The 15038-nt window shown below is 49.3% G+C and overlaps 2 non-coding genes across 2 annotated transcripts; both read left to right on the top strand.

The window, feature by feature from the left end:
• Positions 1-11289: 11289 nt before the first annotated feature.
• TRNAF-GAA (transfer RNA phenylalanine (anticodon GAA)) lies at positions 11290-11362 on the top strand. Its single transcript has one exon. It is a non-coding gene; the product is annotated as a tRNA-Phe (tRNA).
• A 3425-nt stretch (positions 11363-14787) lies between these two features.
• TRNAV-AAC (transfer RNA valine (anticodon AAC)) lies at positions 14788-14860 on the top strand. The gene has a single exon. It is a non-coding gene; the product is annotated as a tRNA-Val (tRNA).
• Positions 14861-15038: the final 178 nt, after the last annotated feature.

Below are 15038 nucleotides of genomic sequence, written 5' to 3'. Positions count from 1 at the left end.
CACAAACCTCTTCCTTTAACAAAAATAATTGCATATCCATTTCCATTATGTTCAGGAGTTCCACTGAATAGGGATGCCTGAAATGAATGGAAACACTCAATGTTTTCCTGTGCAAATGCATAAAAACCTAATAAACATGTCCATCAGCTGAAATCAGTTTCAATCCTCTAAGTGTCTTTTTTATGTTTTCATCAATTAAACAAAGGCACATGAAGACACATTTGCAGGTCCTTGGCCTCCATGGGCTACAATGTATAGAAGAAAAAGAACCACATCCACTTGGGAGGAATGGACTAGTTTGTATTACATTTGGTAAGTAAGTTGCCATTGGGACTGAAAATTCTACTGGAGGTGGACAGGAACCTCTTAGAAAAATAAAATAACCAAGATTTACCAAACTACCTGTTATACATTCAATCCTCTGTTTGTGCACACAATATAAATTGGGGCTCTAATAAATGTCAACCTTCCTTTAACACAGATCATTGTTCCTTGTAACTTTCAGATGCATTCAAATGGCAGTTGTGGGCTCTGAGAAGCAGGATGGGCCCTGTATGATAAAGTTCATGCAACATTCCCCTCTCATCCCAGCCCTGGTATGTTGCCAGTAGCCTGCTGTCCCTGGGTAGCAGCAAAAGATGTTTCCCACCATTCAAGGGACCCCAGCCTGAGACTAAAGTCAGTTTCAGGCTTCTCCTTTCTCTCTTCTTGGAATCAAGATCATGTTTTTACCATGAGTTAAAGCAGCCCGAACCCCCAGATTCTGGATCAATGTCACAAGTTCCCAGTGTCTCCATGGAAGACAATTTGTTAAATCCCAGATGAGTGGAGTTAAATTGGTTCTCAGCCTGACTCCTTTGCTCTTAATCCTGAGGATATTGTCCCACCCATGGGGCTATTTCCCGCCTCTCTTTCATACAGAAGCACAATTTTCTTTACACAGACACAGGAACAGCAAGATCTTTCTCTATCCCTTGTGCAAATCAGGGTGCCAAATTCCATGGAAACAATAGACAAGCAGGGAGCCCTGGGTACATCCAGCCCTGGCAGTGAGATGTTCCCTCCCCTCTTCCTTTATGCTGCTGTTGTTATTCCATGGATTGTCTGGGATGGGAGAAAAGCTGAGTTCACTCCACGTGGAGGGGAGAAAGAACAGTGAAAATCTCAGGACCCAACACCTACTACCAGGATCACTGAGGTGCTGGGAATCTGCATGGGGAAAGGACTGTGTGAATTGTCAAAGTGGGGAATGAATAAGCATCTACACCAAGGTCCATGTATGAGGCCCTGGGTTCAATCCCCAGCATCTCCAGGTACTTTTTTTCACCCTGCAGCTTTGCTCATGCCCAGAGGGGATGTGGCCCAGCAGTCTCCCTGCACAAGTTTCAATCCAGCTCAGTGAGGGACAAGTGCCAATTGCATGGAAGGTCTGTGGGGGTTTCTGCTCCTAAGTCACCTTGGTACATTTAAGATTCCCACCCGCTGTGCTGCTTGGGATAATGGGAGATGAGAAGCACTGGAAGGAAAGGTCCCATCTGCACAGACTGAGAGGCAAGGAAACGGAGGGGCAGTCAGTGCTCAGAGAGGAGAGAGGTCAGTGATTTAAACCCAACAGGGGACACTGTCTTCTTGAGGCGAGTGCAACTTGCTTGGGATGGTGCTGACGATGGATAGAAAAAAGGCTGGAGTCAATGACAGATGAGACCATAGAAGGGGAAGGGGAATGGCAGCCCCACAGAAGGTCCTGGGTGCTCAGATGCCCCAGTTATTGCACCCTGGCCTGTCATAGAGACAGAAAAGACACAGTGGGTCCCAGCCCCCCTACAGTGATCCCATGGACAAGAACTTGGTTGGGAGTGGGGTGAAGGTTCCCTGTGGGCAAAGGGGAGCTGAAATCCCTCAGTGTCCTGGAATTTAAGTAATGCAAGCTTCAAACCCTGCATGGGTGTGGGCTGAGGTGCATCAGCAGAAGGTTGGGCTGGACAGGGGTGGCAGGTTTGTATAATTTTTGGTGGTGCCCAGAATGGGACTAAGTCCTGACCCCCTACACCTGTAAGGCTCTGGGAGGGAGTTTGGGTGTGGGAGGGAGAGGGATTGGGCTCTGGGAGAGAGTTTGGGTGCAGGGTCTGGGCTCAGTCAGGGGGTTGGGGTGCAGTATTCCAGTTACATTATATTCACACTCATTAGCATATTTTCATAAAATCATATGGAGTGCAACGTCACAGCAGGGAAAAGGTTTTACTGCGGCACCTGGGAGCAGTTGAGTTTCATGTTCAGGCTGTGGTATGAGTTCCTCCAGGTTTCTTGTAAGCACACAGGGCCCTTAGCGGGTGCTCTTGATACAGGAATGGCCCAGAGAGGATCAAGTGATGGGGATTGCATTTCCCTTTTTTATTTTTGTATTTCCAATGACATTTCTGTTTGTGATTTTGTTTTGCTTTGTATAACTGTGTTTTCTCCTGGATTTGATATTTAACTAAAGAAAAATAAGGCCTCAGGGCGCCAGATGGAGGAGCAGGCTGGGGTTAGGACTGCTAAGAGAGCGAGAGTAGCAGGTTTTCTGTATTGTTTCCTGCTCTCGTTTTCTTGACTGGTTTCTCTACTGCACAAAATTTACCTGCTTTACATGTGAGCCTGGCTAGCTCAGTTGGTAGAGCATCAAACTTTTAATCTGAGTGTCCAGGGTTCCAGTCCCTGATAAGGCAAAGAGACACTTTCCTCCTGTGATATCCTTCAGAATGACTCTCTGTGACTTCAGTGTTTCCTTTTCAGGACTTGGCCTTTCCTAGGAAGGGCCCTTTACTGCCTGGGACTGAAAGTGCTACTTCCTCACCTGTCCACTGGCCTCACAGTCTGGAGGAAGAAAGGCCTCTGGCCCTGCAGCAAAGAGCTGAGTGCTGACTTTTTGAACAAATGCAGGGCTGGCCAGAGAGGCACGTTCCCCCAGGGTCCTCCCTGCCAGAAAAAATTGTCCCCACAGAGTCCTCCCTGCCGGAAGGCAACAAGGGTCAAGGGGTCCCCTGCTGGTCCCATGGTGTAAGAGCCAGCACTCAGGGCTTTAAATCCAGCAATTGGAGTTCAAGTCTCAGTGGGACCTTGGGCTCCTTTGGTTGCCAGCTAACCATCCTGGGATTTCCAAAGCTTCATCTTGCTCTCTCAAATGACATGGTAGCCTGTCTTTTGCCCGCTAGCTGTTGTGACTTGAGCACAAGAGGGGATGTTTGCTCCGGAAGTCTGGCCATGCCTGGAGTCCTGTAGATAGGGATGCGAGCTGCATTTCCTCTGAGTCCTGAAGCTGGGCTGCAGCCTAGCCTAGGAGGCAGCCCTAATGGTTGACCTACTGGCCCCAAATCACTAGGGTGGTGTTGGTGTTCCCCAGGAATGCTGAAGGGCGGGCCTAAGGGAGGGAGGCTTAATATTCCTCCCGATCAGTTAGGGCAGAAGAGGAGTGTGGGGTCCCATGCGGAGCGGATAAAACACATGACCAATATGGTTGCAAGCTGAATCGAACCCTGTTTATTACAAACTTTCTTTTATAATCTTTTTCAACATTACATAACACAATTAGGCTATAATCACGCATCTACAGATTGGACGAGAAGGAGAATCATGCGTCTATCTCATGTACAGCCCCACACAGATTGGTTCAACCATTCCTTACATAAGGCCATGATTTATTACCTTGTTTACTTGCAAGGCCATGAGCCGTTGCCTGGCAAGTGTCCCATCGTGACCCTTACCTCCTCATGGAACTTTCCATTAGGTTGGTGTAAGGATGATACATCCCCACACCTCCCCCCTTTTTCTTAAATAAGGCCTGTAGGAGGGTCCAACTAACATTAGGACAATTACTAGCCACCTGACTACTCTCTTCGAACCTATAAAACTGACGGCAGGTGACATTCAACAACTGGGAAATATATAGAGAACTATTGAAAAACATAATATTACGTAAATACCCACGAAAACCATTGGGGTGTAAATAAGGATAGCCAATAAGACATATCCTAAAGGGATCCGATGGGGTGGCCATGGACAAACAAAAAGGCTTCTTGGCCAGTCTGGTTCGCCCAGGTGACCCAAACATTTTGTCGTGGGTCAACAAAAGGTACAGAGTTTGGACATACAAAGACCCCTGCTCCTATAATAAGTAGTCCGAACAAATAGAAGCACAGCATTATCAGATGTCTAGGTTGTAGCAAACAACAAGTGCAGGTCCGGTGCCGCGGGGTCGTCGTCCGGCTCCTGCGTGGCGGCGTCGGGCTCCTCAGCAATTCGTGTCTTGAGCCACTGCCGGACCCACTTCGCTGGAACCCACCGGGGACCCGCATCGGTGGAAACACATGCATATCCCCGTCCCCAGGTTAGTAAATCCACAGGGCCCTTCCATTTCTGCTGTGTATAATCAAACCATCTGACTGGGGGGCTTACCGCGGGTAACTGGTCGTGTTTCATAATGCCCGAGATGTGTTGGACAACTGGTGGAGTGTCGTGCGCCCCTACCTGTAACCAGTTGAGGACATAGAGCGCCTTAAAGAGACGGGCATGTGGTGTACGCATGAGTGGGTCGAGGGAAGCTCCCCCTTTTTGTTTAAGCAAGAGCGTTTTCAGGGTAGCGTGAGAGCGCTCAACGATCGCCTGGCCGGTGGAGTTACCAGGGTGGGAAAGTAAGGTGGGAAATACCCCAGAGGGACAAAAACTGGGCCGTACGGCAAGAGACATACCCAGCACCATTATCGGTTTTAATAGAGGCTGGGACGCCCATAACTGCAAAGCACGCCTGCCAATGCTTGACAACATCCCGGGAGCCAGTACCGGGCAATGCTGTGACCCACAAAAACCCAGAAAAGGTATCGACCATGACATGGAGGTGTTGAAGGGAGCCAAATTCAGAAAAAAAGGTGATATCGGTTTGCCAAATTTGGAGGGAAGACAGACCGCGAGGGTTCACCCCCAACGGGAGGGACGGTGGGAGGACATGCTGTTGACAACTGGGGCAGGATGCCACAACAGCGTGGGTGGTGGCTAACGGGAGCCGGAATTGACGGGATAGGGCACGGGCAGATTGGTGGAAGAAGTCATGGGAGATACGAGCCTGGGCAAAAGAGTCGGGGACGTGGACCGAGCCAACCAACTGATCGACAAGCGTATTACCTTCAGCAAGGCCGTCGGTGATACCGGAATGGCTACGGATATGCATTATAAAATAAGGACAGGAACGAGCATCGAGAAGATGCCAAAGCTGAAGGAGGGCTTGCCAAAGCTCAGGGTTAGACACATGTTTAAGAACTGACCGCTCCAGATGGCGAGTCACCCCTACTGCATAAAGGGAATCACTTATAATATTAAGAGGCACATTAGGCCATTTGACAAAGGCAGGGATGATGGCACGAAATTCCAATACCTGGAGAGACCCGTTAGCCACAACCGTCTCATGATGCCAGGTACCAGCGTCGCGCCATAAAAGACCGGCACGAGCCGCTCTGCCACTAGCATCAGTGAAGACAGTAAGACCCTGAGGAGGAAGGAACGTTGCATGAGCACCTTCTCTAAGGGGATTGTGACAGAGAGGAGACGATGAGAAGGGTAATGATGAGTGACTTGACCTGTATAACCAGATAACGCTGCAGCAAAAACAAAATCATTAACAAGAACATGAGCATACAACGTAACATTAAACGGTATATAAAGAACATCAGGTTCTGAACCAGTGATAGCAATCACACGGGCGCGGGCTATGACAATGAGGGATGCGATGGCTTCTACACGAGTAGTAACGGTTTTGGTGGGTTGAGAGGATGGGAAGATCCATTCAAGCCCAATTAACAGATCTGGTAACTGAGGGATCCACTGAAACAGCAACGCCTCCAGAGATGCATCCCTTGAGAGAATTGCTAGTGAAATGGGAGAATCGGGATGAACACGGCCAGAATACCGATGCGCGAGTTTATCCGCGATCACTTGCAGGGCGGCATGGTGTTTGGGTAGCAATACGCGGGGCTCATCTGGACTACAGCCACCTTTTAATAAACGTAGTAGCGGAGCGAGATCAGCATTAGAAATGCCGCAGAGGCCACGGACCCACTGCAGGTCACCGACAAGCCACTGGATGTCATGTAAGTTACGCACGGTAAGGTCAATGGTTAGTTTCTGTGGCCGTACAATAGAGTCAGTGATATGCATACCCAGATAAAAATATGGCGCTTGCCGTTGTACTTTATCAGGGGCGATAACAAGACCAGCAGAGCACAAAGCGGTAGTGATCTCAAGGATAGCCGTATCACAATCGAGAGCGGCCCCGGTGAAAAGAAGGTCATCCATATAGTGATAGATTACCCATTGAGGATGTGCAACATGGAGTGGTTTGATCGCCCAGGCAACATATAGTTGACAGATGGTGGGTGAGTTTTTCATCCCTTGTGGTAACACAGTCCATTGATAGCGCTGAGTAGGCTCAGCTTTATTAATGGAAGGAACGGAGAAGGCAAACTTTTCCCTGTCCGCAACATGAAGCGGAATTGTAAAGAAGCAATCTTTCAGATCTATGACAAGTAAGGGCCAGTTATGCGGGAGCATTGTAGGGGTAGGCAGTCCCGGTTGGAGAGCTCCCATGTCCTTCATAACGGCGTTCACCGCACGAAGATCATGGAGTAAGTGCCACTTCCCCGATTTTTTGGGAATAGTAAAGAAGGGGGTATTCCAAGGGCTCACGGAGGGTTCAAGGTGGCCCTTGCTCAACTGTTCCTGGACCAATTCTCGTACATGGGCGAGCTTATGGGCTGGAAGTGGCCACTGAGCGACCCATACCGGAGTAGAGGTCAACCACTCCAGCTGCAGGATCGGCCGCCCCTCAATGGCCGCTAAGCAAAAGGAGAAGTCTGTAGTACAATCCCCCACTGGCTTAAACAATCACATCCCAGCAGCCAGACAGGGGCAGGGACAACATATGGTCGTACTTTTGCTTTCACCGCAGGCTCTCCCTCATCAAAGATAGTGATAAAGTAGGTGCTGATACGGGTCAGTTGGGTACCTCCAATGCCGCGGACCGACGACGTGGCAATTTGTAAGGGCCACGACTCGGGCCAGTGCTGAGCGGGCACGATGGTCACGTCGGCCCCAGTATCTATAAGGGCTTCATGTTGGAGTTGGCGTCCGTCTGGACCGATGAAACACACCTTTCGTCGTGGCTTTCGTTGCGTAACTGTCATGGCGAGGTTTATTTGCGGCGAGTCGGTGGATCCAAAACCACGGGGGCCGCGTTCTACCGCAGCGGTAGAGGGCACCGTGCCCTGGAAAGGGATCAACTGTGCAATGCGAGAACCCGCCACAATGTTAACCGGCAGGAAGAGGGCGCGGACCATGATTCCGATATTCCCGGTATAGTCGGCATCAATAAGGCCGGGCAGCACAAAAACACCTTGTTTGGATGTAGAGGACCGGCCGATTAAAAGAGCGCTAAGTCCATAGCCCAAGGGGCCAAACACAGTGGAGGAAATAACATGTACCTTATCATCTTCCAGCGTTACATCTGTTGCGGTGGCCAGGTCCACTCCGGCACTCCCTCGGGTGGCTCCGGAGAGGTATTCCAAACAACCGGCCTGCCGTTGGGGAAGGTTTGTGTCGTCGCGCCCCCCCGCCGGGCGCTCGTCGTCCCGTTTCCCGGCAATGGTGTGCCGTCCTTCTTGAATCGGGACCGGCAATCAGAGGCGCGGTGTCCAAATTTATCACACCGGTTACAGACACTGGCAAAAGCCTTTGGCCGATTCTCGGTCCCTATTTTACTATTTCTTGTAGGGCATTCACGTTTTAAGTGTCCAGATTTTCCGCAGGCAAAGCAAACCCCGGAGGGCCGGGCAATGCCCTTTTGGCCACGGCCCGTGCTTACCACCAGGGGGCGCAGCGCCACCGCCAACGCAGACGCATGGGCCTTGGCGTGCACTTCCGCCTTTTCAGCCTCCTCGTACACAGAGGCTCGATTACAAGCTTTGATCACTTCTATTAACGAGGCTGTTTTGGGTAGTGTTGCCAAATTGCGATGACAGACAGGGTTGGCGTTTTGGATGGCTAAATCAAGCCCTACGGCAGCTTTTGCTTCCGCCGTTAAATTGGGGGAACGATCGATTGCCTCCCGTAACCTATCCAAGAAGGTGGAATAGGGTTCGGAGAGGGCCTGGGTAACTTTGGCATACGGGGGGATTGGCTTACCCATTTGTGGAACTTCCTTGAATGCAGCCAACGCCAGTCCCTGTGATTGCTGCAGGATGCGCGGGTCGAGGCGCGCTTGGAGTTGTGGCTCCACATAGACCCCTTTTCCCATAAGCATGTCCTGGGTCGCGTAACGCAGCGGATTATCATCAGGTAAGTCTATGTTACGCACTATAGCCATCTCGACGCGCTTCGCCCAGTTATCCTTCCACAATAATCGCTGTGTCGGCGTTAAAAGCATGTCAGCAAATTTCACAGAGTCATAAGGGCACATGGCCTGCCCAATAAATATCTGCTCGATCAAGGACTGCACATATGGGTTATGCATACCATATGACATTATAGATTTTTGGGCCTCCCGGACAAGCTTCCAATCTAAGGGAGCCCATTGCCGTCTGGCGGGGTTCTGTGGATCCGGTGTCACTACTGGATAAGCCTCGGGCGCAAATTCCCCCTCTATATGGGCTTCCCTAATAAGTCCGTGCCAACGCCTTACGGGGTCCGGGGGGCCCGAGCCGCCCGGGATATTGTCCGAAGCATGTCGCAGGGTGGAAACATCGGATGAGTATGCCGGAGGCTTTGGAGCAAACGGGTTGGTGACATCCAGTGGCCGGTGCATGGACACGTTATCCCGTCCAGTGCACCCAATCGCGCAGCCCCACAAACCACAATGAGGACAGGGGGTAGCTACATCATCCGCCGGAGGGATCTTATCTGGTGGTTTTTTCCTATATGTCCTTTCAAAGTTAGATAAGCCTGGCTCCGCCATTCTTTCCAACCTATTCCGCAACTGCTCACCCTGCCCCGGGAACTCCGCCCGGAACTCTGGGGTACAAACATCATTGGTGACAGGAAAGCTGGGCTGGTTCAGGGCTCGCAATGTGTGGGACTGCGGGGGATGGCTCTCACCGGCCAAATGGGACAACTGATTCAGCATGTCCTGTAGCTGAAGGCCCTGTTTGTACATTTCCGCCCGAAATTCTTGTAACTTATCCCCTTCTGGGCTCAAGACCTCCATTTTATCCGCGGGGTCGTCCGGTAACGGGACGATACTAGGATCAACTTCGGGTGCACTGGGGATGAGTGGTATGATAGTGTCCTCACCCCCAAAGAACTCACGGGCTCCCACTGGCAACACATAAGGCGGCTCCTCTTTTGGCCGAAAGAGGTCATTAATGGCCGACTGGACCTCGGCTTCTGCCGCAAGCGTCTCTATCAGTTTCTTAGATTTGCACCATATTTGGCTCAATGACACAGCCTCCTTGTTGCCGTGAGAGACCGATTCCCAGAGGTCAGAGCCTAGACTTTCCCAGACTGCCTTATCAAAGACAGTATTTGGTGTAACAAAAAAACCCGCGTCTTTGTCCCCATTTCAGCAAACGGGACAACGCATCAGAGGGAAGCTTCTCTCCCTGCTTTTCAGCGATGCGTAATAAAAAATCATGCACCGTCTCCTCCTCTGCAGACAAAGCAGAGCCCATTTTATCGAATGCAGCCGCTCACCTGTGAGCTCACGAACGTCTCTCTCGGACGACCAGGAGCCGGTATCCTCCGGTACCTCCTGCCGCGGCTGCCACCTCCGCCTTTTCTCACCGAACGCTTCAGTCGGCTGCCTCGATGTCCAAGCCGAATCACGTCGGGGTCACCATTTGTGGGGTCCCATGCGGAGCGGATAAAACACACGACCAATATGGTTGCAAGCTGAATCGAACCCTGTTTATTACAAACTTTCTTTTATAATCTTTTTCAACATTACATAACATAATTAGGCTATAATCACGCATCTACGGATTGGACGAGAAGGAGAATCATGCGTCTATCTCATGTACAGCCCCACACCGATTGGTTCAACCATTCCTTACATAAGGCCATGATTTATTACCTTGTTTACTTGCAAGGCCATGAGCCGTTGCCTGGCAAGTGTCCCATCGTGACCCTTACCTCCTCATGGAACTTTCCATTAGGTTGGTGTAAGGATGATACATCCCCACAGAGGAGGGCTGCAAGAGTGGGCACATTGATGAGCTGGGCCTTCTAGCATTTGGTTGGAGAATGAGCTGGGGAACGTGAACTGGGAGAAGAGGTTGCTGGCCTGTAAGGAATGGCTCAGCCAGTGGCGTAACTGGACCTTGTCATTAGCCTACAAAGTTGTGATGCTCAAGACCTATCTTTTGGCTTGGGGAATTTCCTCAGCCATGTATTTCCCCCTGCTCCACGACGGCTGCTAAGACCTTACACGATAGCCTTCTACTTCTTGTGGGGCAATAGGATGTCCCTACCAAGTCAGAAGAAGTGTGGCTTTTCTGCCGTATTAGAAGGGGGGTTGGGCCTGGTGGGCTTTGAAGCCTTTTGCGGCTCTACTTTTTTGTTTTTCAGTTTTCAGTGGATGGCTGAGCTGGAGGTCAGGTCAGACCCGAGGGGAATGGCGGGGCAACCACAAAGCATGCAATTGACTCTTCAGATATGGCCGTATTTTTTTTTACCCCACTGGGTGCAGCACCGGGTATGGGATGGCCGATGGTGGTGGAAGGGGGAGGAAATTAGGAAGCCCCCCCCTCTAGTGTTCTTCTACTCCCACCTTACATCCTACAGGATTTTCAATGGGTGGCTAGGTGGAAGGTGCTTGCAGGATGGCTTCATCCGCAAGAGTGGCCGCCCTCACAGCAGCGGCGGCCACAGCAGCAAAGACCCCCTTCGGTTCAGTCTGAACAGAGGTCAATGTACCACTGGGTGAGACAGGCCAATTTTAGGGAGCTTCCTCTGAAGGTGAGCAACTGTCCCCAGAACTTACTGACAGGAGCTTTAAAAAATTTGCAATGTGCACGGCCGGCATGTGCAGAGCAAAGGCTGCACGGGGCACTGTGTCAGGCTCTGGCACCGCTTGAGACAATAGACCACCTTCAGCCACCAGGTAACCCAGGATCTAAGGCAGGAATGGGGTGAGGAAGCAAGTCAAGCTGAGCAAGGCAGGCAAAAATTCATCTTGCCTTCGTGGGCGCTCGCAATGATGCCCTTTTTTTGTGCCATGACTGACAAAAACATCCCGGACAGAGAAGTAGCAGGCCAAAAAAGTGCCTTTTAGATGCTGAAGTAGCTCAGTCGAGAGAGCATTAGACTGAAAATCTAAAGGTCCCTGGTTCAATCGCAGGCTTTGGCATGCTCTTTGGTCCCTTTGTGTACAGCAGTGGGCTGTTTTCTGGAAGCGCAGCAGTGCCTTTACCCGCCATGAGTCCCTCATTTTGGGCTCCTAAGGAACAAAAGACAGCATGGACTTGTACACCGAGTTGGCCCATCTGACCTTTCTTTCTTCTCTTGCTCTTTCTCAGCAAGGGGAAGAATAAGAAGCTCTCCTTCAAGCTGGAGTCAGAAGGGCGATGTAAGGATGACTTCCTGAGTGCTGGCTCCAGTTCTTTGCTCTACCAGCTGACCTATTGAAGGGCTGCCACCACTTTCTCCACATTCGCCCATCGGTGTGTTCAGAATGGAGAGGGGTAACTAGTGGTGTTCCCCATTGGTCAGTCCTAGGACCAATCCTATTCAAGTTATTCATAAATGATCTGGAGAAAGGGGTAAACAGTGAGGTGGCAAAGTTTGCAGACGATACTAAACTGCACAAGATAGTTAAGACCAGTGCAGACTGTGAAGAACTTCAAAGAGATCTCACAAAACTAAGAGATTGGGCAACAAAATGGCAAATGAAATTTAATGTGGATAACTGTCAAGTAATGCACATTGGAAAAAATAACCCCACTATACATACAATATGATGGGGGCTAATTTAGCTACAACTAATCAGGAAAGAGATCTTGGAGTCATCATGGATAGTTCTCTGAAGACAACCACGCAGTGTGCAGCGGCAGTCAAAAAAACAAACAGGATGTTAGGAATCATTAAAAAAAGGATAGAGAATAAGATGGAGAATATCTTATTGCCCTTATATAAATCCATAGTACACCCACATCTTGAATACTGCGTACAGGTGTGGTCTCCTCATTTCAAAAAAGATATACTGGCATTAGAAAAGGTTCAGAGAAGGGCAACTAAAATGATTAGGGGTTTGGAACGGGTCCCATATGAGGAGAGATTAAAGAGACTAGGACTTTTCAGATTGGAAAAGAGGAGACTAAGGGGGGATATGATAAAGATATATAAAATAACGAGTGGTGTGGAGAAAGTGAATAAGGAAGTTATTTACTTGTTCCCGCTACCAGCACTCCTAGCTATCTTCAAGACAACACTGACTTCCTGAGGAAACTACAACCCATGGGTGATCTTCCAGAAAACACCATCCTGGCCACTATGGATGTAGAAGCCCTCTACACCAACATTCCACACAAAAATAGGGCAGGGGTCGCAGGCTGGAGGATTCTCTGCGACTTAATTTAAAGACTTCAAGGGAAAGTGGGTGGGTCAGCTTTTGTGGCCTGCATCATGCGGGAGGTCAGACTAGATGACCATGTTGGTCCCTTCTGACCTTAAAGTCTATGAGTCTATGAGTCTAAGATGGACTACAAGCCATCAGGAACAGTATCCGTGATAATGTCATGGCAAACCTGGTGGCTGAACTTTGTGACTTTGTCCTCACCCACAGCTATTTCACATTTGGAGACAATATATACCTTCAAGTCAGTACCACTGGTATGGGTACTCACATGGCCGCACAGTATGTCAACATTTTTATGGCTGACTTAGAACAATGCTTCCTCAGCTGTCGTCCCCTAATGCCCCTACTCTACTTGCACTACACTGATGACATCTTCATCATCTGGACCCATGGAAAAGAAGCCCTTGAGGAATTCCACCAGGATTTCAACAATTTCCATCCCACCATCAACCTCAGCCTGGACCAGTCCACACAAGAGATCCACTGCTTGGACACTATAGTGCTAATAAGCAATGGTCACATAAACACCACCCTACACCGGAAACCTACTGAACGCTATACTTACCTACATACCTCCAGCTTTCACCCAGACAACACCACACGATCCATTGTCTACAGCCAAGTTCTAAGATACAACTGCATTTGCTCCAACCCCTCAGACAGAGACAAACACCTACAAGATCTCTATCAAGCATTTTACAACTACAATACCCACCTGCTGAAATGAAGAAACAGATTGACATAGCCAGAAGAGTACCCAGAAGTCACCTACTAAAGGACAGGCCCAACAAAGAAAGTAACAGAACGCCACTAGCCGTCACCTTCAGCCTTCAACTAAAACCTCTCCAGGGCATCATCAAGGATCTACAACCTATCCTGAAGGACAGGGCCACCCGGGGGGGGGGGAGGCAAGTGGGGCAATTTGCCCCAGGCCCCCACGAGAATATAGTATTCTATAGTATTGCAACTTTTTTTTATGGAAGGGGCCCCTGAAATTGCTTTGCCCTAGGCCCCCTGAATCCTCTGGGCGGCCCTGCTGAAGGACAATCCCTCACTCTCACAGATCTTGGGAGACAGGCCAGTCCTTGCTTACAGACAGCCCCACAACCTGAAGCAAATACTTACCAGCAACCACACAACAAAAACACTAAACCAGGAACCTATCCTTGCAACAAAGCCTGTTGCCAACTCTGTCCGCATATCTATTCAGGGGACACCATCATAGGACCTAATCACATCAGCCACACTATCAGAGGCTCGTTCACCTTCACATCTACCAATGTGATATATGCCATCATGTGCCAGCAATGCCCCTCTGCCATGTACATTGGCCAAACCAGACAGTCTCTACATAAAAGAATAAATGGACACAAATCAGACGTCAAAAATTATAACATTCAAAAACCAGTCGGAGAACACTTCAATCTCCCTGGTCACTCCATTACAGACCTAAAAGTCGCAATATTACAACAACAAAAACTTCAGAAACAGACTCCAATGAGAGACTGCTGAATTGGAATTAATTTTCAAACTGGACACCATTAAATTAGGCCTGAATAAAAACTGGGAGTGGATGGGTCATTACACAAAGTAAAAGTATTTCACCGTGTTTATTTCCCCCCTACTTTTACTCACACCTTCTTGTCAACTGTTGGAAATGGGCCATCCTGATTATCACTACAAAAAGGTTTTTTTCCTCCTGCTGATAATAGCTCACCTTAACTAAGCACTCTCATTATAGTTTGAGAACCCCTGTTATAGTGTGTATGGCTACACCCATTTTTTCATGTTCTCTGTGTGTATATATATATATCTTCCTACTGTATTTTCCACTGCATGCATCCAATGGAATGGGTTTTAGCCCATGAAAACTTATGCTCAAATAAATTTGTTAGTCTCTAAGGTGCCACAAGTACTCCTCGTTCTTTTTTCAGATAAATTAATGGAGGTTAAGTCCATTAATGGCTATTAGCCAGGATGGGTAAGGAATGGTATCACTAGCCTCTGTTTGTCAGAGGGTGGAGATGGATGGCAGGAGAGAGATCACTTGATCGTTACCTGTTAGGTTCACTTCCTCTGTGGCACCTGGCATTATCCACTGTTGGCAGATAGGACACTGGGCTGGATGGACCTTTGGTCTGACCCAGTATGGCCATTCTTATGTTCTTATGAAGGGAGGGGCAGAACCCTATGACAGAGTTTCTGTAGTGTAGTGGTTATCACGTTTGCCCAACACGCAAAAGGTCCCCAGTTCAAAACCGGGCAGAAACATGATGGGTTATTTTTCCCAGCTCCTACTGCTGCCACTGGCCTGTCCCTGCTGTTGTAGAAGCAGCAGAGATCTGTATTCTCCGTATAACCTGTATGCTCAAAAGATCTGTTATACGTCCTCTCCCCCCCCCCCCACTGTTTTTGTCTCCTCTCCCTCTCTGAATACCTGTGAAGTGGC

Source organism: Emys orbicularis, chromosome 15 (assembly GCF_028017835.1).
Source record: "Emys orbicularis isolate rEmyOrb1 chromosome 15, rEmyOrb1.hap1, whole genome shotgun sequence".
NCBI classification, from domain to species: Eukaryota; Metazoa; Chordata; order Testudines; family Emydidae; genus Emys; species Emys orbicularis.
This window is presented reverse-complemented; position numbering and strand designations above follow the sequence as displayed.